General features: G+C 44.7%; 1 protein-coding gene across 17 annotated transcripts in view; it reads left to right on the forward strand.

Annotated features, from left to right (window-relative positions):
* ZMIZ1 (zinc finger MIZ-type containing 1) overlaps nucleotides 1-25685 on the forward strand; it is a 640668-nt gene that overhangs the window by 175772 nt on the left and 439211 nt on the right. For 16 of the 17 annotated variants that reach the window (XM_053309119.1, XM_053309136.1, XM_053309123.1 and 13 more), the window contains one exon: nucleotides 24840-24967. The exons of the other annotated variant lie outside the window; for it this stretch is intronic. The gene's annotated coding sequence lies outside the window, so the exon portion shown is untranslated. The remainder of the gene's footprint in view (nucleotides 1-24839; nucleotides 24968-25685) is intronic. 17 annotated transcript variants of the gene reach the window in all.

Here is a 25685-nt window from a genome sequence, read left to right on the forward strand (position 1 = left end):
GTAAAACAACCAGGAAACAGGCCACAGGATGGGGATATGTAGATGAAGGAATGGGAATGTACAGTAGGGATGTGCACGGAACCAGCAGGGGATAACTTTAAGGGCAGGGGAGGGTGCACATACCACCTCCACCCCGGGATGTGCACGGAACCAGCAGGGGATAACTTTAAGGGCGGGGAGGGTGCACTTACCACCTCCACCCTGGCTGCGTTTCCCCCACAGGCACTCTCTGTAAAACTGGCCCGGCGGGCAGCAGTGTACCTCCGTGCCACCCTGTCCTCTCCTCGGACCAGGAGTGACCAGAAGTAACTCACATATATCAGTGCAGGCATGCACCAGGTACTTCCAGTCACTCCCGGTCCAAGGAGAGGACAGGGTGGCAGGGAGGTACACTGCTGCCCTGCCCAGGCCGGTTTTACAGAGAGCGCCTGTGGGGGAAATTCAGCCAGGGGGTAGTGGTAAGTGCACCCTTCCTACCCTTAAAGTTATCCCCCCCACTGCCTTTGAACTGGCCGAATCGCCAGGTGTTCAGACCTCTTTGGAGGCCCGTAACAGGGCCTTCAAACAGGTTCATGCACATCCCTAATGTACAGGTGTGGCTGGCTTTGTTACTAGTGGCTCCCATTGAGTAAGTGGGCTGCAATCTGAGCCACAGTTGAATGACAACATTGATGGAGGGGAGTTAAGTAATGGAACTAAAAGGGATTACTAATTGGGGGGGGGAATCTGGTCCACTCCTTGAGACTACCTGGGACAGGGAGCAGATTAGTCATTGAGAACAGCTTTTAATTCTCCCATAGAAGTGAATGAATGGCTGCCATTGGGTGGGTGGGAAATAGAAGAGCTGCGCTTGGAGATAATGTTCCATAGATATCATGCTTGCTCATCACCCCTGAGATTGGATGGCCTGGCCTCCCTTAACAAGAATCCATTGATAGGTTCTCAGGGTGCACAATGTGAGTGTAGATGCATAGACACATGAGCAGAAAGGTTCTTGAATTGCGTATGCACAATCCTCCCTCCACACTTACCCCATCCATCACAATTATGGCCATTTCACTAGTTGTGTGCGGAATACCAAAGTAAAAGTTGAAGCATGTAGTGCAAGCAGCCACTGGGGAAAGACGATAGAGACAACCAAAGTGCCTGCTTGCCTGCCTCCACTGCCCCATAAGTAAAGTTACTTTATGTCAAGTCGGTGTTGACACCTCGAGACCCCAGACCCCCGTGGTTGTCTTTGGTAGAATACAGGAGGGGTTTACCATTGCCTCCTCCCATACAGTTTGAGATGATGCCTTTCAGCACCTTTCTATTTTGCTGCTGCCCGATATACCTATCTCTAAAACACAGCATTTAGCAACCACATCCATGTCCCCCCCACCCCGCCACACACACACACACACACACACACACACACACACACACACTCCCCACCCAGGATAGTACAACACTGGCAAGGCATCATGGATGGAGGATTATTGGTCATACACAAGAACCCTTGGTGTCATTAGCCTCATAAAGAGTCAGAGAACTGCTTCTTGCTGAGGCTAGTGGGCAGAATAAAAGGCAGCCTCACATGTTGGCCTTTTCTCTCCATCTGCTCCATACAAATTAGATTTGGCAATGAACCCAGCTATCAATGGGAGTGTTAGGTACCAGATATGTGATTATGCTTCCCAGGCCTGCCCTGGTGCGTAAGAGTGATACCAGCAACCAGGCAATCAAAGGCTGAATGTGCACAGTGGGTGGAAGGCAGGGGGAGAGAAGGGCTGGTATTTGGGCAATGTTTAAGGGTGGTTTTGAATTTTAAAACAATTGGTTTACACATGGCAATTAGAAAAAGCATCATTATATGTATGACTTTGGTGCATTGACTCCAAACAAACAATGCCAGGAAGCTTTGCCGGCTTTCAACCTTATTTAAAACACACGCACACTCAAACGGAGCAGATAATATGAACAAACCAGTTATTTTCCAGACTGTCACAAGTGACATGAGCAGGAGGTAACGTATACTTACAAACTGCAATTGAATCATTGCAGAATCTTTCTCACTGACGCACACATGCATCAAAGGTCAGTTTAATTTTCAAACAGTTATAATCCTAAGGGCACAATTTCCTTTGCCACCCCCCCCCCCCATTGGACAAGTCTAAATTCCATTGCTCGATTATAACTGAGTAGATTAGCCAGTGGCATTGAGAGGTACGGCAAGCAGAGATGTTGGAGGTGAAGAAGGAGACTGTGAGCATGAGCAGGTCAGGGGACAAGGAGAGAAGTACAGGATAACATAAATATGGTCCATCACACCCATATGCTCTTAACTAATTTTTAAATAAGTTTACAGTGTTAAAGCTGGTCTTCTACCTTGACTAATATGCACTAATTTAAGTGAAATAGACTTAATTGCTTCATTTGTTATAGATCATTCCAAGTGGCAGGATTGATACTTTCTCTTTTTAAAAATGCTTTTAGACAAACATGTTTATTATTTGCATTTCCACTTGTAAAATCCTTTGTATTGACTGGTAAGCAGAACATACCTGCTTTTATTCTTGTCCTCCTGTTACCCAGGAGAAATGAAAATATAATACTATTTTCCTTTTTAATTTCCCTCACTGAACCCATTAAAATCTGTGATCTAAAGGGCCTTTTTCATAGCATTAAATTGAAAAGGGGGAAAAAAGATGTAAACACATACATAATATGTAATGTATTCTGCACTGAGGACCTGATCAGAAATTTGTACTGAGCTGGAGGGCGGCAGCTAATTTGCATATTCTAGTTACCATTTTAATTTGGGTAATTATTGTTTTACTCTGACTGCAGAATGCTGCACTTGACGCTTCAATATCCTCATTCTAAAAGTTGTGCCCTCAAATGTGGGGGAAATAGATTCAGAGAATGCCCTTGAAAAATCCTAGTAGAACTTTTTTAAATAGTGAGAGTTTAAAAATTCAGTACTTTATAAAAAAAAATTTCCTTGTATCTAGTGGTAAGATTTTCTGTCCTCCTTGCATACATGTCTCTACCGTGATAAGGACTTGAAGCATTCTTTTTGAAATTAAAGCTTGTTGTCTCAATTTGTTCAAACTCACTTCCTTCCATATTTCCTGCCTTCTTGCAATGTCAGAATTCTTTACACTACTTTGATCCCCCCCCCACCGCTTCCCCGCCACTTTTCTTTGCAAGGGTGTCTACAAATCTACTTCAAACCATGGTTTCTGTTCCTGTTTGTATAAGTGATCCATGGTTTGTGCTGACCATGGTTTATGTTAGAACACATATATATGATGATTTCACACAACCCCCTGAAAGTCTGTAAGCTGAGGAACCAGAGCTTCCCAGCACACACGTGCTCCCAGTAGGCATATTGTTTAAACCCACCCAAGCCCAGTTCCTGTGCCATATTATTGAGATTATCCCAACTTCTTCCATGCAACTTCAAATCTTGGTGGCAGAATTTGGGGGAATCTTGCATATTCTGATGTGGGAACCGTACTTGGGTAGGTTCAGATGACACGCCTACCAGGAAAGCTTGCTCAGCTGGAATCTATGGGTCATGGCTTACCCACTTTCAGGTACTCATGTGAAACTGTGATTAATGGAGGATGAAATTGCTCCATTTATTATTTATTTATTAAACATAGGATAGGAAGCTGCCATATATTGAGTCAGACCATTGGTCTATCTAGCTCAGTATTGTCTTCACAGACTGGCAGCAGCTTCTCCAGGATTGCAGGCAGGAATCTCTCTCAGCCAACGTACTGTATGCTTTGGTAGTTTGTTGGTTCAATAAAAAAATCTTGTCATATTAAAAAAAAATCTTGTCCTATGCCCGGGAGGAAACTTGGAACCTAGATGCTCTTCCCAGAGCAGCTCCATCCCCTGAGGGGAATATCTTACAGTGCTCACACTTCTAGTCTCCCATTCATATGCAACCAGGTTGGACCCTGCTTAGCTAAGGGGACAAGTCATGCCTGCTACCACAAGACCAGCTCTCCTCTAACATATTTGTATACTGCCCCAAATGCAAGTCTCTAGGCAGTTTACAACAAAACAAAAAACGCAACAAATAAAAAGTTTAAAACATTACAACAACTTAATATTTAAAACGTTAAAACTATTTAAAATAATCAAACTATTAAAACGGCATTGAATTAAAAGCCTGGATGAACAAATGTTTCTTTACTGCCTTTTTAAAGGTTGTAAGAGCTGGGGAGGCTCTTATTTCAGCAGGGAGCATGTTCCATAGCCTCGGGGCAGCAACAGAGAAGAACAGGTGGCAGCTGCAGATGAACCTCTCCTGATGATGGGCAGTGTGGTGCATGGTGAAGAAGACATTCTCTTAAATACCCAGGGCCTATCAAGGAGAGGAGGGGGAGGTTAAGATATTGGGATCTCTGCAACTACATCAGGCCTAAAAGGTGTAGTGATGGCAAGAACTGAGGGGATGTGTTAGAAAAAAGAACTCCTGGGGTCTTTTTTGTTGCTTTGTTAGTGGATGTGGGGTAACTGGCATCTTACAGAGTGACAGCTATAAAATTAGATAATCGGTTAATCGCTGGCAAATTAGCCTCATGTCTTTTGCAGAGAACAAATACGGTATTTATGTAAAAGTTGTTAATAGTTTCTGCCTTTTTTAATTGGCAGAAATAAATGCAAAATGCATGATAATTAGGCAGCTGATGAATTCAGTTGTACAATTATGCCTAAAGCTATGCCCCAGCACTTTATGCTGGATGCTCTGAGCAATCAAAAGGAGCCTATTTATATGTTTTATTTATAAAACAAAGTTACAGATGAAGTAACAGTGGCAGCTACACTTCAAGCACGGCAGCTTGAAGTCAGCATTTTAAAATGTTAATATAGTTTGGGGTCGGGGAGAGAATTCCTACTGTGTTGACAACTGAGGTTTAGAAGAATTATGGAATTCATAGCTGTCAAAGTTTCTAAAGAGCATTGCAAATGAACCATAGTTGGTCTATGCACAGCTTCATTGCCTCTTTGTGTGACATGTAGGTAGTGTTAGAATTCTGAGAACACTTTTAAAAAAGTTTCTAGGTCTCATGGTTTTAGTGTTGAGGTTGGGGCAAATGATAGTGAAAATACAAATGACCTGGAAAAGGGATTTAATTGATCTTCATATGAGAGTGACAGTATCAGTATAAGGATATGTTTTAATAAACATAGCATGTCCACCAGCAGGCACCTAGCATCTCCATAATAATGGACTTATGAGAGGGCAATTGGGACAATGCACTCAACCTGCCCCACAAATAATGTGGGAAGGATTTTGAGCGTACATGCCTACTCCCCACCCAATGTGCCCAGACTCAGAAGGGTATGAGGGGTGATTCGGACGGTCTGCTCCCATGGCTGGTCAGGGAGCAGGATCCTTCCCATGTGATTCAGTGGGGTCGGTGTGCAAACTGAGTCATTACTGAGATGTGTGGGTTTGCAATGTTTCATTGGAGGTTCAAGGTTGTATTAAACAGCACTTTTGCAGACTGATGTGATGTTTGCATTTTATAGCTGTGTGCTAGCTTTAATTATTTGTTCTTTTATTGCCACACTTATTAGTTTGTAGCATTGAGTGTGATTTTGTTATAGTTAATGGGCTGATCTGTTCCAGTCAAGGGCTTATTCCTCTGGTACCTCTTCTCCATACCATTCTAGTAGCACAGGCACATTGGGCTGGCTATTTCCCATGCTTGTGTCAGTCTGGCTTTTGGAACAGGTCACACTGGCATGAGAAGTAGCCGCACTTTCCCCATGTGACTCAGGGTTCCCATAATATTATTTGCTTGATCCATCACTTTTCCATTACATTATCAAGGCGATTATGTCAGAGATGAGATTTGAACCAGGAAGTTCCTGGATTGCAGCTCCTTGCATTTATTTTTATTTTACTTTAGAATATTATAATATACTAGTAGGCAGCAATATGCCACCTAATGGCACAGTGGGGAAATGACTTGACTAGCATGCCAGAGTTTGCTAGTTCAAATCCCCACTGGTATGTTCCCCAGACTATGGGAAACACTTATATTGGGCAGCAGAGATATAGGAAGATGCTGAAAGGCATCATCTCATACTGCACGGGAGATGGCAATGGTAAACCCCTCCTGTATTCTACCAAAGACAACCACAGGGCTCTGTGGGCACCAGGAGTCAACACCAACTCGCTGGCACACTTTACTTTACTAGTAGGCAGCAGCTTGCACTTTGAATTGGGCCTGGAAATGATGCAGCATTGCTAGAATTGGGAGTAATATGTCCTCTGTGCCCAGCTCTTGCCAATAGCTGGACTGTGGACTGCATCAGCGGAAGCTTTTGGGCAGTCTTCAAAGTCAGCCACACAAAGACCTTATTGCAACAGCTGAGCCTGGAGGTTACCAAGGCATGGATAACAGTGGCCAAGTCCTCTCAAGCAACAGTTGTAACTGGTGTATCAGATTCAGCTGACAAAAGGCACCCCCTGGCCCTGGCTGCTTCTGCTGCTGGTGGGACTCTGAAGAGGGCAGAATGTATTTATTTATTTATTTGTTTGTTTGTTTATTTATGAATTTCTATACCGCCTTTCATTAAAAACAACCCCAAGGTGGTTTACAAAAGTTAAAAACATACAATAAAAATGACAATTAAAATATTAAGCTAAAAATATAAAACACATCTAATTTAAAAACTATAAAATACAAGCATAAAAACACATAGACACAAGAATAAAAACACATAGAAGCAGCATAGAAATGGTCATGTAAAAGCCTGGGTAAAAAGCCAAGATTTAAGAAGCTTTCTAAAAACTGTGATGGAGTCTGAGGAGCGAATGGCCACTGGGAGAGCATTCCAAAGTCTGGGGGCAACAACAGAGAAGGCCCTGTCCTGAGTGCATGACAGACGAGCCTCCTTCATTAGGCCTGTCCCATAGTGTCACCAAGTGATCAAGTTCTTTTATATAGTGACCATGTAGGATCTGGGCGCAAGGAAGAAAGGAGATCAAACCACTCCTAAAAGGATTCAATGAGCTTTATTGAATATAAAAGAATAACACATCAATCTAGCTGAGCAGAAAGCAGAGCACTCTATCAATATTGCCAACAGTATTTAAACAGAACATCCTAGCCAGTACCGATATTCAACCAGTGTTCCTAACTAACATATGTGTGTGTATTAAACCTTCCTAAAGCCTAATATAATTCAGATATAGACAGGAAAAGGGGGGGTAAGGAAGGCTGAGGACTGGCATGGTTTGGGGAGATCAGGAATTAGTAGAGGGACGAGGGGAAGGGAGAAAAAGGGGAAGAGATGAAGGGATCCAAGGCTTGTAGGGGCAGCATATTACCAGGATCAGAGGCGTTGAGAGCAGTGGATCTTTCAGCTGAATGAGCGAGGCCTTTGGCTGGAGACAGGAGCTTTGGATCAAGCATGCAGTTTGCTCAGAGCATGGCTGAGAGTCAGAGCACCATGGCTGGGGAAGTCTTGACTTCTCACTGCGCAGTAGAAGTCACAGACAGCTCCTGTCCATGGACAGAGTTCCTGCTTGTTGCCACGCGGCTTAGCAGCAAACTCTGGGATTGCTTGTGAGCAGGTCTTGCATGTAGGCACAAGATTGCTAATCTGTCATGTCCAGAGACTCCTTCTTATAGTGGTTCCATCCTTTGATGTCCATTTGAGTCTTCTGGATCACAAAAGGCGTCTATTCCTGCTATCCTCTGAATATTGTCTTTTAATTACCAAAATTAGCTCAGGATATTTGGTCAGTCCAGAGAGAGATCTTAATCCCATCTTCTGTTAGCTGCTATCTTGAGGAGGGGCCATTGCCCAAAGCAAATCTCTGAGTTGTAAATGGGCCCCATTTCTTGTCCCAGATGTGCTAGCCTGGTCCCAAAAGGTGTTAAAAGTCAGGAGTTAGTGAGAGAATTAGTTCTATTTGTGTGAGACAGCAATTACATTATTTCTTGTGTACCTCTATCTAGTGTGTAATTAGAACAAGAGAATATTTAAAGTAACATAAAAAGGGGTACATGTGTGAGACGAGTTAATCAATACATTTGATTGAGGCAGAAGCATCCTGTCAGTGAGGAAAAGGGATAATTTCAGCAGTGTGAGACTGGTAATTAAGCCTGACCCATTGAGTCTCTTTTGAGTTCCACAAACACTGATAAACAATGCTAGATTACCCCTGCCTTTACAAATACCTAGGCAGATCTGGGTGTCATAGAGTCACCCTGAGTCAGGCAATAATTCATTCCTTAATAAAATGGAACTAGACACGGGCCTGAATTCCATATACTTCTGGGTTGGTACCTTTAAATCTAAAGTTGGGGTACATGGGCCCCAACACAGAGCCCCCTCAGATGACCTTGTCAAGCGGGCAGCAACCCTTGGGAGCAGGCGATCCCTCAGATACCCCAGGCCCAAACCGTTAAGGGCTTTAAAGGTCAAAACCAGCACCTTGAATTCGATCCGGAAACGAACTGGCAGCCAGTGCAGCTGTTTCAGGATGGGTGTGATGTGTTACCACTGGGCAGCTCCGGACAAAACCCTAGCTGCTGCGTTTTGCACTAGCTGCAGTTTCCGGATATTCTTCAAGGGCAGCCCCACGTAGAGCGCGTTACAGTAATCCAGCCGTGACGTGACAAGGCATGGGTAACCGTGGCCAGATCTGCCTTCTCGAGAAAGGGACGCAGCTGGCGCACTAGCCAAAGCCATGCAAAGGCACCCCTGGCCACCGCCTCCACCTGAGCTTCCAAAAGCAGTGCCGGGTCCAGTAGTACCCCCAAGCTGCGTACTTGCTCCTTCAAGGGGAGTGTAACCCCATCCAGAACTGGTAAAATCTCCTCATCCCGATTGGCTCTCCTACTGACCAACAGTACCTCCGTCTTATCTGGATTCAATTTCAGTTTATTAGCCCACATCAAACCCATCACGGCCTCCAGCCCCCGATTCAGGACATCCACCACCTCCCTAGGATCAGATGACAAGGAGAGATAGAGCTGAGTGTCATCTGCATATTCCTGACAACTCATTCCAAGTCCCCGGATGACCTCTCCCAGCGGCGGGACCCGATGTAGATGTTAAACAGCATGGGGGACAAGACCGAACGCTGCGGGACCCCACTGGCCAGAGGCCACTGAGCCAAGCAGTAGTCCCCCAGCACCACCCTCTGGACCCTCCCCCCCAAGAAAGGACCGGAACCACTGCAACGCAGTGCCTCCAATTCCCATACTCGAGAGGCGACCCAGAAGGATACCATGGTCGATGGTATCGAACGCCGCCAAGAGGTGCAGCAGAACCAACAGGGATGCACTCCCCCTGTCTAGTTCCCGGCGTAGGTCATCCACTAGAGCGACCAAGGCAGTCTCAGTCCCATACCCGGGGCAGAAGCTGGATTGAAAAGGGTCCAGATAATCTGTATCATCCAAGACCCTTTGCAGCTGGGACGCCACCACACGCTCCATCACCTTGCCCAAAAATGGAAGGTTAGACACAGGTCTATAGTTATCCAGGTTGGAGGGATCAAGGGAGGGCTTTTTTAATAGTGGTCTTACCACCACCTCCTTGAGGCACGATGGCATCCTGCCCTCCCTTAATGAAGCATTAACGATCACCTCCAGCCATCTGCCTGTCTCCTCCCTAGCAGCTTTTATTAGCCATGAAGGGCAAGGGTCAAGAGCGCACCAAGTTGCCGGCACACTGCCCAGGATCTTGTCCACATCCTCAGGCCGCACCAACTGAAAAGAATCCAACACAACGGGACCAGATGGTACCAGAGGCACGTCTGCCGGAACTGCCAAAACTCTGGAGTCCAGGTCAGCACGGATGCGAGTGACTTTATCTGCAAAGTGACAGGCAAACTGATCACAAACAGCTGTAGATGACTCCTCCCCCATTGTCTGGGGGGATGTGTGGAGCAAGGTTTTTACCACATGAAACAGCTCTGTTTGTCTGCACTGAGCAGACGCAATGGAGGCGGAGAAAAAGCATTTCTTCGCCACCCACTTCGCCACGGTGTAGTCCCTAAAATGGGCTCTAGCCCGTGTTCGGTTGGATTCGTGACTACTCTTCCTCCAGCGTCATTCCAGCCATCGCCCGAGTTGCTTCATCGCCCTAAGCTCCGAGGAAAACCAAGGAGCAAATCGGGCTCCACCAAGCCGGAGAGGGCATTTAGGAGCAACCGTGTCAACAGCCTGGGCCATCTCTCCATTCCAGAGAGCAACCAGGGCCTCGAAAGGGTCACCAGCTCTGAACACTGGAAACTCCCCGAGGGCTGTCTGGAATCCAAGCGGATCCATAAGCCTCCGGGGGCGGACCATCCTAATCGGCCCACCACCCCTGCAGAGGGCAGACCGGGCACCTGGAAACAGGGAGGGTCTCTCGAAAGATGACTGCAACGCCTCCTCCCCGACCCTCAAGGCGGGGCTGTTGCACAATCTGGAAACCTGGAGGGCAGAGCTGAGAGAGACCAACCCCGCCCAGAGCATCCAACCAGGTCTCCGTCACACATACCAGGTCAGCACGCTCATCCACAATCAAATCGTGGATAAGATAAGTTTTTGCATTAACTGACCTGGCATTCAGCAGCAGCACCCTAATCCTCGAGGGAGTGTTCTCAGAGCTCCCTGGGGTCAGAGGGTTGGGAGAAGGGCCAGAAAAAGGAACAGGCCTCAATTGCCTGGACCATTTCCCCCTGTAACAGCCTGCCCAACTCCCACCGCCATACCTCCCTCTGCCTGCTACCTGTGATATTGCTGCCCCCACTCCATCCCCACTTTTTCGCTCTCCCAGACACATCTCCCCAGACTAACCCACCACAGCTTCTTGGCTTAATAAAAACCAGAACCAGACTTGTGCAATCTCTTGCTGGCTTCTTGATTGCAGGAAGAAAGATCTTCAGGGCAGAAGGAGAAAGATCTTCTGGGCCCCAGGCAGCTCACCCCACGGTTGAGAGCCACAAGGACAAGAGCCCTTGGGCCAGCCTGCCCTATATAGCAGTAGAGCCCCCAGCCACAGCAGCAGCCACAGCCCAAGGAGATCCTACACACCTGAGAAAAGGTGGGGCAGAGGCAAAGACAACACAGTCATTGCCCCACCCAAGCTGTTCCTTCTTTCTTCTTTCCCCAGGCCCTTGGGCCAGCCTGCCCTATATAGCAGTAGAGCCCCCAGCCACAGCAGCAGCCACAGCCCAAGGAGATATGCAGCAAGTTCATGCAGTGTAGGATCATAAGTATGTTACTCTGTGATCTTTAATATGGCTTTCACACTTGGGCAAAGTGGTTTGTTCTGAAAGAGAGTATGGAGACAAATAGGGCATTGTTTTGAAAAGAGGTGCCCCCCCCCACAATGTAGGAAACATGAAATAGTCCCATATTCTTCTCCTGTCTGCTGTGCTACCAGTTTCCTCCTCCTCCCTCCTGTTGTCTTTCATAAGCCAAGTGCCATGTACATGGATGGCACTATATAAATAATAATAATAAAAATCTTTAAATCCACCCTCTGCTTGCTGCTGTTCCCCACCCTCATGGGCAGTCTAACTTTTAAACAGCAGGTTAACTATAGATCTTGAGCAGGGGTATAACTATAATAGGGCAAGGGGAGACAGTTGTCTGGGGGCGCACTGCCTTGGGGAGGCCCAGAGGCAAGTCACATGACTGACTCCCCCAGCCACGCACCCACCCGGGCTTCCTTCAGTTGTAATCATCCTCCGAAACTGATGTGAGTGTTAAGACCTGGAGCTACCAGAACAGCATGTCTTTCTCTAGTACCATTAAATGACTTGCATTGTCCACAATTTACAAAACCTTTAAAAAAATAATTTAGGATAATGTTCTATTGTGGCACATAGGATATATATATATATCCTATTATAATATAATTATATATATACACACACTATGCTTTTTGTTACCACTATTCAGCCTCATTTAAGATTTCTTTACTTCATGAGCTGAGCTTCAGTGAGGGTGGGCCCATTTTAATATCTTGTCTCTGGGCCCACTCCAACCTTGCTATGCCCCTGATCTTGAGTTTTCTGCCTCATGCCATTTAGAGAAATGCAAACCATTTGAAATGACCATCTTAGATGCAGGTTGGTGGGGAGATGAAATGGACCAGTTTAGTAATCTCAAACTGGGTATTGGGGAATACACTAGTGCTCCAGGCAAGTTGCTATCAGAAGTAAAATTTCTGTTGAAAGGAAAAAGGCTCCTGTCAGCTCAGATATCCTCTCCACGATGGAGGCTACTTGCCGCATCTCTGAAAGAGTAACTGCTTTGCCTGTGCCGCCTCCTGATTAGCATCTACTGGGGGCAGATAATTCTGCTATTCCGATATGATTGGATTATTTTGGGCAATAATCAAAGCAATGCTACTCAGAGAAGAGTGCTGTCTGGATCTCTTGTCTGTGTGTGTTGTCATTCTGATCACAAAAGAGACTAAGGAGGACGCTTGGGAATTCTTACTCTTTCACATATAGAATTAAGTCCTTAGGAAGCTAGATGTGTGCTTCCCAATTTAAGTCAGAAAAAAAGTTTGTTTTCAGTTGTTTGGAAAACACTGGATTAAAAGTGTAAAAAGACAACACACACACACCTGGGAGATGAGAGGCAAATATGTCAAAGGGGCACTGACATCAGATTTTGGTCTGTTCTGGACTATTGTTTGAATGATGGATATTTCCCTATTGAGGCATATTTGCAGGCTGTGAAGAGGTATAATCTAAAACCAAATGCATGAAACGAAACAACAGATCCGAATAATGTAACCAAAAATAACAAAAACCACTAAATATTTGAATATAAATTATATTGAAAGTGAATATAATTTTCAATATTTCAATATAAATTTTCAATACAATTGTCAGTATTCACTTTCAGTATACTTTATAGTCATATATTTAGTGTTTTTTGTTATTTTTGGTTACATTATTCAGTTCTGTTGTTTCGTTTCATGTACTATATTTCAGATCTTTTATGTTGTTGATTTGTTGTTTGATAATCTAAAACCAAACCAACAGATCCAGCTTCTGCCATAAAGCAATTCTTCTCCTTGCTATTTTGTACTTCTAACCTTGGGCTTTTAACAAAGAAGTCTGTTATTTTCCTTCTGACAACCAAGCATTACAAACATAAAAATTTACTAGTCCTAACAGAGTAGAAATTGGCACTTGCCCATTTGGAGAAGAATATTAGACGGTAATACAAACATCCTTTCTGGTGTGTCAGTGTTTAGGGGGACGTTTCCAATAGCAGCAGCAGCAGGCAGTTCTATCCCAGTAAGTTATGATCCCATCCAAATATGACAATTGGTTACTTCAGTGCCAAAAGGCATGTGTATGGAAGCAAAAGGTGAAGTTGGAATGTCATACTGATGCCCTTGGATGTCATTTTTGTTTTAAAGTCACAAGATTACTGGGGTGTGTACCTGGCTAACTCCTTGCTTTGCCATTTGCATGACAGACAGACATTCCAGTTCATTAATTCAGCAGACTGTCTTGACTCTCCTCTCATTATTAACTAGCAAGTAGGATTGTGCAAAGTGGCCTGGATTTGATTTGGAGCTCGCCTTAAGACTTTGGATGGGGCTCTAATTTGGCTTTGTGCTCTGCGATATAAAAGGTTGCTTTGATTCAGATCCAAAGCCGCTGACACCCCCCTCCCCAACCTTGTACTTACCTGGCAGGCAATAGCATTTTATTTCTAAACTTAATTTTGTTCCCAGCAGTGAGGGAGCAGAGACTGTGGCCACTTCACTTAAAAAGAAAAAGTAAAAGTCTTCATTCACGCCCCCCCCCCATCATGTGCTTGCTTCCTGGGGTTCTTCTGCAGGATCTTCTGATATTGTACATGCACATGTCACAGAGTACATGCAGATGAAAAAAGGAAGCCTTTTTAAAGCTTAAGTGGCCACTTGGGAGCAAAATTAAATTTAGAAAGGCAATGCCCAATAAGTATGAGGGTTGAGGGAGTGTGGGGTTGGAGAGTGGGGTCTAAGGTCTAATCAGATTCAGACTGAATCAGGCTCAGTTTGGCCTGATTTTACATGAACCAATCTGAAGCAGGCGGTAGTTCCATTTGGGCCAAATCAGGCCTGTTTACACAAAAGGAAGAGCACCCCGAATTTAATCCCTCAGTTCTAAATATTGAAGAACTTGGGGAAAAACCCTAGTCTTGGATTCAGGTAAATACGGTATGTGTGTCCTATGTGTGTCCACATAGCATGCACCACTTCAACACATTTGTGCGTGTTTTTGCACAGACCAGTTTCTCCACAGTGAATAATCAAAGCCTCCATCTCCTCTATCACCTACTGCATTAAGCATTACCTTGCTCTTTCTAGACAGGAAGCTGCCTCTGCACATATGCATTAGTGGTTGGTTTTTATCAGCTCTGCTATATAATGAGCTCCCAGAACCCTCCACCTTTCCCCATCCTTTATTTCTGTCTAAATAGCAATTTGGTGATCTTTTACCCTGCCTCAAACCCTTCCCTGCTCCACCTGAAACCTTTACTCCTTTGACCTCCCTCCTTCCCATGTCCCTGGTTGAATCCTTCTAGCTTGAACACTATCATCATTGCCACCACCTTATATTTGCCAGCTTGGCACATATCCTGTTGCCTGGGTTGGCCTCAAGCAAAGATACAATGGATGGCTGCAGTGCTGTTCTCCTTGTGTGGGGTGGGAGGGGAGCTTAGAGTAGAACAGTCTGAGAGAAGTTCCAAGCAAAGGGAAGGAGGATTTGACACATTTGACCAGGGTCTCTAGGGTGACCAACTCTGACCCAAGCCCCCTTAACACGACATAATAAATAAGGAAGAAGAATGTTTAAATCTTACCCCCAATTCAAGGAATATTGATTGCCATTATTTTTGTGATGCTGTTGCCCAAACTGAAAAGAGCCTTGCTTGGCTGGTTGGCGCTCTGGCCAGGGACCAGGGCAGTTGCTGCTAAGTGCCTCTGGACACAGTTATTAGGAAAAGTGAAGGAAGAAGAGACTCCAAATAAGTCAGGAAGAGCAGAGAGAAAGAGGCATGCATCTTGTGATGGCAACAAGTACATACAGACTAACCCAAACCATCCAGTTCCAGGGGTAGTTTGTGGGCTCACCTTTATTGTCCCCCGCTAACTTGGCAAAGAGGCACCTTTTACCGTGGTGATTCTCTTTATTTAGCAAGGGGAGAGTAACTGGCCCTATCCACACCCAGCACAGTACCTCCAGTGACTGTTGCTGGTGTCTATCTTATGTTTCTTTTTAGATTGTGAGCCCTTTGGGGACAGGGATCCACCTTATTTATGTATTATTTCTCTGTGTAAACCGCCCAGAGCCCTTTTTGGAAGGGTGGTATAGGAATCGAATGAATGAATAAAATATTGTGGTGGTGCTGCTGCATCACAGAGATATTCTGCTTGCATGCACATGTGCGGGCAAGACAAGGTGATGCTTAGAGGCCCTAATGCTGCTGGCTCTGAGTGGTGACATGGCAGGCAGGTGCGAGCAATGGTGGCAGCCAGTGACGCTGTTTCAAACAATAACACCAGTTCTGATAGACTCTCAGCCAGTATGAGGGGGATGTCAACTTTAGGGCCCAGAAAAGCCTAGACTGGCTATTGCAAGTAAGCCTTCCCTCAAAGGGAAAAACGGAAGCTAAATTATTATTAGAGCTTAATTGTTTATGCAAACCTATAGCAGATTATGCTTGTTTATGCAAGCCTATTATCTTTTGTATTTATTGGGAGCCATGTCCAGATCTTTCAGGATTTGCAAGAGTCAGTTGGAAGCAGCATCATTAGAGCAAAATAAGCAATGTTTGTGTGAACTGCTGCTCATCCTCTCACAGAGGAGTACAGAAAGTCTAGGTCTGGCAGCCAGAACCTGCTACTATTCACTCACTAGCAATGGCCCCAGAAATCTCCCTAGGTCTCCTGCTGACTAGTGGGCGGTACTAGAATTCCCTACTTTCCATGCATCAAAAACATTTTTAGTAAGTTAAAAATTCTAGGGGGACATACTACTTCTACTACTACAAATATTTATATACCACTTTTCAACCAAAGTCCCCAAAGTGGTCTACAGAGAGAGAGGGGACCCCTGTCCCCAAAGGGCTCACAATCATATATATATATATATACACACCACATAAGATAGACACCAGCAACAGCCACCGGAGATATGCTGTGCTAGGGTTGGATAGGACCAGTTGCTCACCCCCTGCTCAGTAAATAAATTCACCATTTTTAAAAGGTGCCTCTTTGCTCAGTTAGGTGCTTCTTGGCGCAGTTAATACTCCCTCTTACCCTCCACCCCACATCTGTTTCCATATTGTTCAGAACTTGTAGGGTCTCTACTTCTAGAAACCCTACAAGACCCCTAAAGTAGAGGTGGTTATTTTTATGGATCAGGAATTTTGATAAAATTTTATAATAGAAGGTTGCATTGTTTGCTGGAGGAGCATTTGTCCAGAACTATTAGATACCTGGGTGTTTTAATTTCGATTTGTAGTTCATCCTTCCTTCAAGGAGCTCAGGGGATTGCACCATCTCTATCTTTGCAAAATATGGGGCAGAGATTAGGCTGAGAAGTGCTGTCAGACTCAAGCTCACTCAGTGAGCATTCATGGTTGAGTGGGAATTTGAATCCAGGTCTCACTGATCCAAAAAGCCACCTAATGGCACAGTGTGGAAATGACTTGATTAGCAAGCTAGAGGTTGCCAGTTTGAATCCCCGCTGGCATGTTTCCCAGACTATGGGGAACACCTATATTGGGCAGCAGCAATATAGGAAGATGCTGAAAGGCATCATCTCATACTGCATGGGAGAGGGCAATGGTAAACTCCTCTTGTATGTTGTCACCAGGAGTCAACGCCGACTTAAGGTAACTTTACCTTACTTCGCTGATCCAAGGTCATCTCTACCTACTGCATTACATTTGAAATTGAGATGTCTGCCTCAATAAATAGTAATAATTACCATCGTGCTGAGCATACTGTTTCATCTCCATCCTTTGTTTCTCTTTTAAAATGTCCATTGTACATTGGAATGCTGTTTCACATGAGTGAAATGAATGGGGGCAGGGGGGCAGTGGGATCAATGAAGAATAAGCGCAATTCCACTTGACCTTGTAATGTAATTGCATCATATAAACTGAGGGGTGACTACTGCAAAAATTGGGCAGGATGTTTACAGAACACCAGTAGATGCTTTCTCAAAGGGAAGAATAAGGAAAATAAAAACGGATCCTTTATTGCATCCTTGGCCAACTGGATTTGTATTCAGCAAGAAAGCTATCTCCAATTGCATACTTTCAGGAACATAGATCCTTTAAAGGACTGGTAGTCACTATTTAGTATCTCACTTTAAAATCTACACTGACTTAATGTAGGAGTGACAGTATCAGAAAGGAAGTTTCAGTTTTGGCTAAGTGGGAATAAGATTTAAGAAGAGGCAACCTTGTTGTTCCTTCAGACAAATTGTCTGCCCTGCTCTGGAGTGAGTGAGTGGTCATTTTAGTGGAAGTCTTTAAAAATAACAATTCCAAATAATCTTACAAAACAAGTAGTTTTGTCCTCACCCTCTTCTTCTCCTTTGCTGAGGGTTGTTCTCCATCTTGGCAAATTACAGAAGAACTGAAAGTGCTATTTGTTCAAATTGCTTGAAATTTTGGCAGACGAGATGGGATGCCACTCATGTTTGCCTGCCTGGACATTTATAACTTGCAGCTGTGCTCTCCAGGTCTAATCACACGGTAGTAAACTAATCTGGTCCTGAGAAAGCATAATAGTCACTGACTGTTTTTCCTCCATCATATTTTCTTTAATTTAAACAAAAGGTTTTATCTTAAAAACCAACAACCAAAACTAAGGTAGTTGAGGCTTCACTCAGAGGGACCCCTCTCTTCTAAATTCAAGCTGCCATCTGCTGTTAGTGTGGATAATGTGATGGCATTTTACTTATTTTGTGCACTTTTATCTGAATAAGAATTAAGTGGTTTACAAAAAGGATAAAAACTAGAAGAACAGAACAAATTTCAGGAAAACATTCCAAGCCATGTGTAATATAGAGACATCTTCATGACCATACATAATTTGCTTCCAATCTTGAACTAACAAAATCTGTTTTTCAGATGCTACAATGCCTGCAACCAAACATTTGAGCATTCCCATCTAATTAATCTAAGCCATTCAGACCCTGATCATTGCTCTGGGTCCCCCTCCCCTGCCTCTCCATCCCCTATACTGGCAGCCCCTACCCCTACTATGAGCACACAAATCGCACTGCCCCTGGGTCCAGACTAATGTAGTGGTGTGTACGGAACCGCCACAGTGTGGCTCGATGCCGGGGGGGGGCTTCCTTTAAGGGCAGGGGAGGGTGCACTTACCCCTCCCACCGCTTTCCCCCTACCTGTGCTCCATTTTTAGGAAACTTCTTGGGGCGGCAGCATACCTCCCTGCCACCCCTCCCCCCCGTTCCTGGCCAGAAGTAATGACTGCATGTGCACCCACCGCGCACATCTCACGGATGTCACACATGTAACATCCGCAGTGTGTGTGTGACGTGCACATGGTGGGCGCACACGTAGTAGCTGCTTCTGGCCAGGAATGGGGAAAGGGGCAGCAGTATGGTACACTGTTGCCCCAAGAAATTTCCTAAAAATTGAGCACCGGTGGGGGGAAAGCGGTGGGAGGGGTAAGTGCACTCTGCCCTTAAAGGAAGACCCCCCTGGCATCGAACCGGTGCCTGTGCAAACTGGTTCGGAGGCCTTTTGAATGGCCTTCGAACCCGTTCGTGCACACCACTAGACTAATGTTTGATTTCCATAATAGTCGCTCTCACTTAAAAACAAACACCCAAGAAAAACATATTATAGCCCTGAATAAAATTCACAATTTGATTTGGTATAGTTGGAGATTACATATCTTAGAGCATTGCATATTATTTTTATAATACACTTAAGGGGTGTGTGTGTGTACACACCTGAAAATGTAATATGTAAATAAGTCAAACTTGTATAAAAATGGAAAAGCATGTTTCTTATTTCCGATGCTCCAAAATGTTTTAGTCTTTAGGGTGTATAAGAGAGTCTGCAATTTTTGCTGCAATAAACTACCATGGCTGGTACCCTTAATATATCAAACGGGCCTATTCATCTGGGAGCCAGAACTGGCTGCAGCACCCTGCCAAATGTACATCGGGTGGCCAAAGCAGGTGTGCTGCCACAGAATGTGTAGAATGGTCCTAAGAATAGCAAAGGAATCAGAAATTCTGGTGCAGTTCTGCGCTTGCATCAAGTAGTGGCTTGACTCGATCATCCAACTCTTCTGTGTGTATTTAGCGAAAGATACAAAAGAACTTCAGAGAGCTGGATCCTAAGCAGGCTGACTTGCAAGCAAGTCCCATTGAGGTCAGTGGGATTTACTTCTGAGAAAGTGTGCTTAGCCACAGTGCAGTCAAAGTTGATAGCTGCTGCTTTAAGGAGACCTCCTTATACAAATCCTCTGTCAAAGGTAGCAGCAACCGAACGAGCGGCAGAGTGGTTCTGCCTGTTTGATGGGAAAGCAACTATGCAGAGAGTTTGCAGGAAAATATGTTAGCATGCAGAAAAAAGGAGAGGTATGGAAGCCTATTAGGAGAGGTATTCATATTTCTGAGATTCTGCTGTTTTTAATCCTTTCAAAATCCAATTTCCTTCAAAATCCTGAGCCTTACCATTCACAACCCAAACCAGATATGAAGAACTGTCAACCAATGTAAGGAATTGTAGGTGGTTAAGCATGTGCCTTTCAGCTGGCGGGCTGATTGATTAATTTATTATATATAAATGATTGTATTACCAGATCTCAGCGTCAAACCTGTGTGTGTACATTAGAACTGGGGCCAAAACTCTTACAAATAGAGTCTGGTTCTAAAGTTAGGACATCCAGGAGAAGATGGATTAACTCCTCTTAAGCCTTAATGGCTACAGAATGTGACTGACCTGACAGTATAATGGATCTCAGCCAGGCTGCTGGAACAGAATTCAACTTGGCCATGACAAGACTGCTCAGCCGAGCAAGCCATTTCATTATTAAGTTTTGAAAACTTCTAGTTGGAGCATTCATTTGGAAACATTGAATTAAACCAACTTCAGGCTCAAAGGTTAGTAAGTGTAGAATGAGAGGCTAATAATCACTATCTATTCTAAGTTAGTAATTCTAGAAACAAGCAACAACAACAACCAACCAACCTACAACATTGGAACCACCAAACTCTGAAAACATGAACTCAGCATAGCTATAATCAGTCATTGCATTGCTAAGGGTTAGCAACTATATAACAGCTGAAACAAGCAAAAGTGTGCAAAATTCAAATGATGGTATTTTGAATTCCTACGAGGAAATAATCTGTTCTCCTTAAATTCTGTTAATAAGGAATACTTGGCTTCCTTAAAGAAATCTTTGGGTCCAATTCTGGTGTTAAAGTTTCCAGTCATAAGCAAATGAGCCCCCGGAAATTGTATGGACAAAGCAAGGATGCTCTGTTGCAGTTTTGTCCATGCCTCCTTTATATGAGCCTTAGGGTTAAATGGAGGTAAATAGGTCTTTCTATTCAGAAAACCTAATGGATTTAAATTTAAACTGTATTCCGAGGGTTAATGAGTCACACTTGTCCGAGATATATTATATTAGCAGCCAATGCAGTGGAAATTAGACCTGTAAGACCTGAACTGGGACAGCTTTTGTTAGCTACCTGGACAGCATTTATGGAGTGGGCTACAAAATGATTCCAAATAATGTTAAGGTCCAGAGTTGTAAAGACTTGAAAGCCCCTGGTGGCGCAGTGGTAAAACTGCCGCCCTGTAACCAGAAGGTTACAAGTTCGATTCTGAACAGGGGCTCAAGGTTGACTCATCCTTCCGAGGTCGGTAAAATGAGTACCCAGAATGTTGGGGGGCAATATGCTAAATCATTGTAAACCGCTTAGAGAGCTCCAGCTATAGAGCGGTATATAAATGTAAGTGCTATTGCTATTGTAAAAGAGTTGTATTTGTTTTTTAAAGTATTGTAAAAATGATAGTCTCTCTGCTTATTGTGCCGGCTTGTGCTATTTCAAGAAATAATCCTTAGATGGGAATTACATAGGGTCAGAAGATGACAATCTGCAACATCAACCAGATTGAGGCCTCCTGAGGTATTGTGCTACCATTGCCAGACGGAGCCTGTCACAGATCGCCCTGTGCTGCTACCACGTGTCATGGCCCACTCTCAGCCACCAAGTAGACTTTTAGGCTTTCTTTGGCTTCGTCTACTGCAACAGCCTTCCTAATCTCTGTTGTATTCACACACACACACACACACACACAACTTTAATAGAGTGGTAAAGACTTTAGGCATGGGGTGGAGAAAACAGAGAGATGCTACAGATACAAACAAGAAATTTTACTTTGAAAATAGCTCAGTTTAAACCAATAGTTTATTTCAAAGGTTTAGCACCAAAACAATCAAATGAGCCTAAAGGAGAAATAAAATGTGATCAAAATGCATCCAAACTGACCTGTATAACACTGGACCCTAACTCCAATTCCTCTGCAGTCACCTTAGCTTTTCCAGCAAATCTGGCTAGTCCCTTGTTCAGCCTCAGGTCCTGCTCTCCTTCCCAGTTCTGGAGTTATAGCCCCATGCCCTTTCTTCTTGCTTGCGAGTGATTTAGCTCTCCAGAGTTTCCACTCTCTACCAATGATTTCTCAGTTCTTTCCAGCCCCAGCTCTGATTCTTTCTGACGGTGCCAGCATTTCCTTCACTTGGACTCCTTGGTTCTGCTTTTCTTCATCCAACTTGAACTGCACTCTCTTGGACTCTTTTTCCAGCACCACACTTGTCCTGCACATGGACTCTTCTTTTCCAGCATAAAACTTGTACTACTATTCTGCTGAAAGCAGCCTCCTTACATACTTATATTTCTCTCCCATTTTTCCAAACCACTGAATCAATATAACTTAAATCTCCTCCATTTTCCAAAACATAACCAATAAAATCAAACCTCCACTCTGCCCAAAATCAAACCAGAATGTTTCATGACCCTCAAAAATGAAACTGCAGAACAGGAGCCATGAGCTCCTGACCCCTGCACAACTTTCTTAATACAGTGAATAGCAAGGCAATTGCGACATAAAATCCTATACAGGAAAACCTCATTAATTGCAGGTCCAGCACCCGCGGTTTTGCATATCTGTGGTAAGGTAATAGACACCTGACTTATGCAGAAATAAACTGGGGGGGGGGGCAGGTTAAACCTGTGGGTCAGGGTGGCCAGAAATGACCTCTGAGGTAATTTCCAGCTGCCCTTTTGTTTTCCATGAGATCAGGGGCCATTTTGTGCCTTAAAAAAAAAAGGCCCCAAACCCCACAGTTTCCGGTTGATTTTCTTTTCTTTTCTTTACTTTGTGGGGGCATTGCCAGTGTTGGGGTCCTGTGGAGCATGGTAGGCCACGTCTCCCCATGTTTTAGGGCCATTTAACACATTTCCCCGACATTTTTCTGACCTCCGGTTTCCTAACCCCCCAGATTTACATTGTCCCAATTACTCAGTATTGATGGTTTCTGTATCTGAAATAGTAGCAGAGAATGGAACCCCCATGAATACTGAGGTTCTCCTGTATGCAAAAAGAAGAGGTTTAGGTCTTGTTCCTTCACAGCACCACATTACTGGGATCTGATACTGGATTTGAATAGCGGTCAGGAACAGAAGTGGCAGAACCCAATTCTTGGGAATGAAGAAATCTGTGCTCTACTCAGTCATTATAAGGTTGGGTCTTAGGGAGGGAATTTTAAATCATTATCAAAATTATTGTAGTTCCTTTTAGTTTTCTTCCAGGTCTGTTGACCATCTATCTATCTATCTACTTACTTACTTATTTCTCTAAGATGGGCCATGAGTGGATGAATGGGGATGCATCACGGAACTCTTGCAAGGAACTCTCGCGGAGAGACAGGGGGAGAAGCAAACTGGCCCAGAAGGTTGTGGGGCAGGTGGCAAGGGGGCGGCGGTGGCGAGTGATATCGAGGCAGGTGGAGAAGCAAGCGAGAGGTGGAGGGAGACCCAAGGGAGAGCAAACTGGACCAGAAGGTTGTAGGGCAGGTGGCGAGGGGGGTGGCGGCGGCGGGTGAGATGGAGGCAGGGGGATAAGCAAGTAAGAGGTGACCCGAGGGAGAGCAAACTAGACCAGAAGGTTGTAGGGCGGGTGGCGAGGGGGTGGCGGCGGCGGGTGAAACGGAGGCAGGGGGATAAGCAAGTAAGAGATGACCCGAGGGAGAGGAAACTGGACCAGAAGGTTGTAGGGCGGGTGGCGAGGGGGTGGCAGCAGCGGGTGAGATGGAGGCAGGGGGATAAGCAAGTAAGAGGTGACCCAAGGGAGAGCAAACTGGACCAGAAGGTTGTAGGGCGGGTGGCGAGGGGGTGAAACGGAGGCGGGTGAAACAGAGGCAGGGGGATAAGCAAGTAAGAGGTGACCCGAGGGATTGCAAACTGGACCAGAAGGTTGCGGGGCAGGGGTGAGGGGGCGGCGGCAGCAGCAAGTGAGATGGAGGCAGGGGGAGAAGCAAACGAGAGGTGGAGGGAGACCCGAGGGAGAGAAAACTGGGCCTGAAGGTTGCCCAGCGAATGGTGAGGGGCTGGCAGCTCCACGCCTGGTGGGGAAGGAAAGCCCTGCTGGGCTGGCGGGGGAGAAGGAAAGGTGAGAGTAGGCAGGCGGCAGAGCTGCGCCACTGAGAGGAGCCTGGCTGGGCGGACGGCTGAGCTATGCCCGGCGTGGAAGGAAAGTGCTGCCGGCAGGTGGGGAGGGAAAGGTGAGAGGAGGCGGACGGCGGCAGGGGAAGGAAAGCACGGCGACAAACTAGTGGCGCAGCTGCTATGCGCCGGGTCTGCTAGTAAACAAATAAAATTAAAAGATTACCAGATCCTCAATACGACTGCCTTTTTGAGATACAGAAAGAAGTGTAAACTTGCATTTTTTAAACCACCACTTACAAGTTTACACCTTACAAGTTTTTTAAAATGCCAGCCATAGCTATAATTTACAGAGGATCAGAAGCACAAGGAACAGACACTTTGACAAGTTACGCAAATTAATAACATATTAACTAGCTTTAGCACACTGACTTGTTGGCAGAACTCACATGAGAGAGATGTGAGATTGATGTATGTGGCTTGCCTGGCAGTAGACCTTCTGAACAATGAAGTAAAATGAGGTTAGTTACTTCACACAGTTGTTGTTTTTTGGTGTACACCTAAAGGTTTTTAGGTGTACACCAAGGAACCTATTTTGGCCGAAGTTTTACTGCCACCACTGCTGTTCAGGCTCCTCTTTTTTGAAAAGGGGTGGGACAGGGAAAGGAGCAAGAGGAAGATGGGGACCTGTTACATTGGTGCCCCACTCCAGGCACTGGAGGGACACCTAGGGCCAGGACTATTCACAGCTTCATGTCTGAGAAAATACAAATCATAAATGGGAAGAGTCATGGTCTTATGAAGTGTGTCCCAAAATGGAACCTTTTAATGTATCATAACAGTTAAGTTCTGTTTAGCAGCTCGATCTGTCTCTTCAAAGGAGCATTCTAGATTACTGTTGCTAAGCAAAGAAGAATCTTAAGCCAGTGTGTTATCACAGCTAGACTTCAAGGGTTGGGTTTGGATTTCAGACACAAAAGATCCCAACTCTACTATAGAGCTCATTGGGAGGGTTTGAGCAAAATTGCCTAACCTACCTCTCAGGGTTGTTGAGAGACTAAAACACTGTGCTCTGAGCTTTTTGGAAGGAGGACAGGTACAAATGTAATAGATTAAATCTTATCTCTTTTTCTTGCAGAAAGGGTCTGAGGAATTAAAGGTATAAGGATTCATTTGCTGTGAAGTTGTGCATCTTGCCCTTGGTGTTGAGAGTGGGATTAAAGTCAGACCAGAAGTTTGTATTCCTAAATGCTGAACCATTTCAAGGTAAAGCTTTCACTTGTACAATGTAGAATTAAAGTTCAGGATTTGTGTTATGTTGCCCCATGTGGTGTTAAAGCATTTGTTTATATTTTTGATGGAAAGGGGGAAATTTTCAAAAATAGGGTTGCTGGCAGCTGCTATTAACATTACTTGATGCAAGTATATTGAATGAAAAAAGTCTTTTTGTGAAAAGTGAAACTGTTTTGAGCTTTTAGAGAAGTAATAAATGATGTGTTGCGGGCAAAATTTGTTTGTTTTATATCCTGGTCTATCCTATGAGTTCAGAGCAGCTTACAACAGTTTCCCCGCCCTGCCCCACCAAATGTTAATAGTTCTGCCCCCTTTTCGTATATGTGCTGCCAAAGCAAGCACTATAGTTTTGTCCCCAAGGGGCTCACAATCTTAAAAATAAAATAAAAATTGAGATGCAGCTCAGGAAATCTTGGTATGCGCAAAGGAGTCAGAGTCTGCTGGTGGCTCTTGATGGAGTCAAAGAAGGGAGAAGCAAGATGGCAGTTGGGCCATACAGGCTGATGGTAGCAGCCTTATGTCCTCTCCCTTCCCTCCTCTGTAGAATGGCTGGCTTTTGATTATATATCTATGATCTTCCCATTCATTTCAATTATATAATAATTTAATTAACCTCAGTTTTTGTAGATTGGAATTTTTTATTGGGGGTGGAGTTTTGATCTTCTAAATGATGATAATGTATATCAAGTAG

The sequence above is a fragment of the Hemicordylus capensis genome, chromosome 3 (assembly GCF_027244095.1).
Source record: "Hemicordylus capensis ecotype Gifberg chromosome 3, rHemCap1.1.pri, whole genome shotgun sequence".
In the NCBI taxonomy this organism is placed as follows: domain Eukaryota; kingdom Metazoa; phylum Chordata; class Lepidosauria; order Squamata; family Cordylidae; genus Hemicordylus; species Hemicordylus capensis.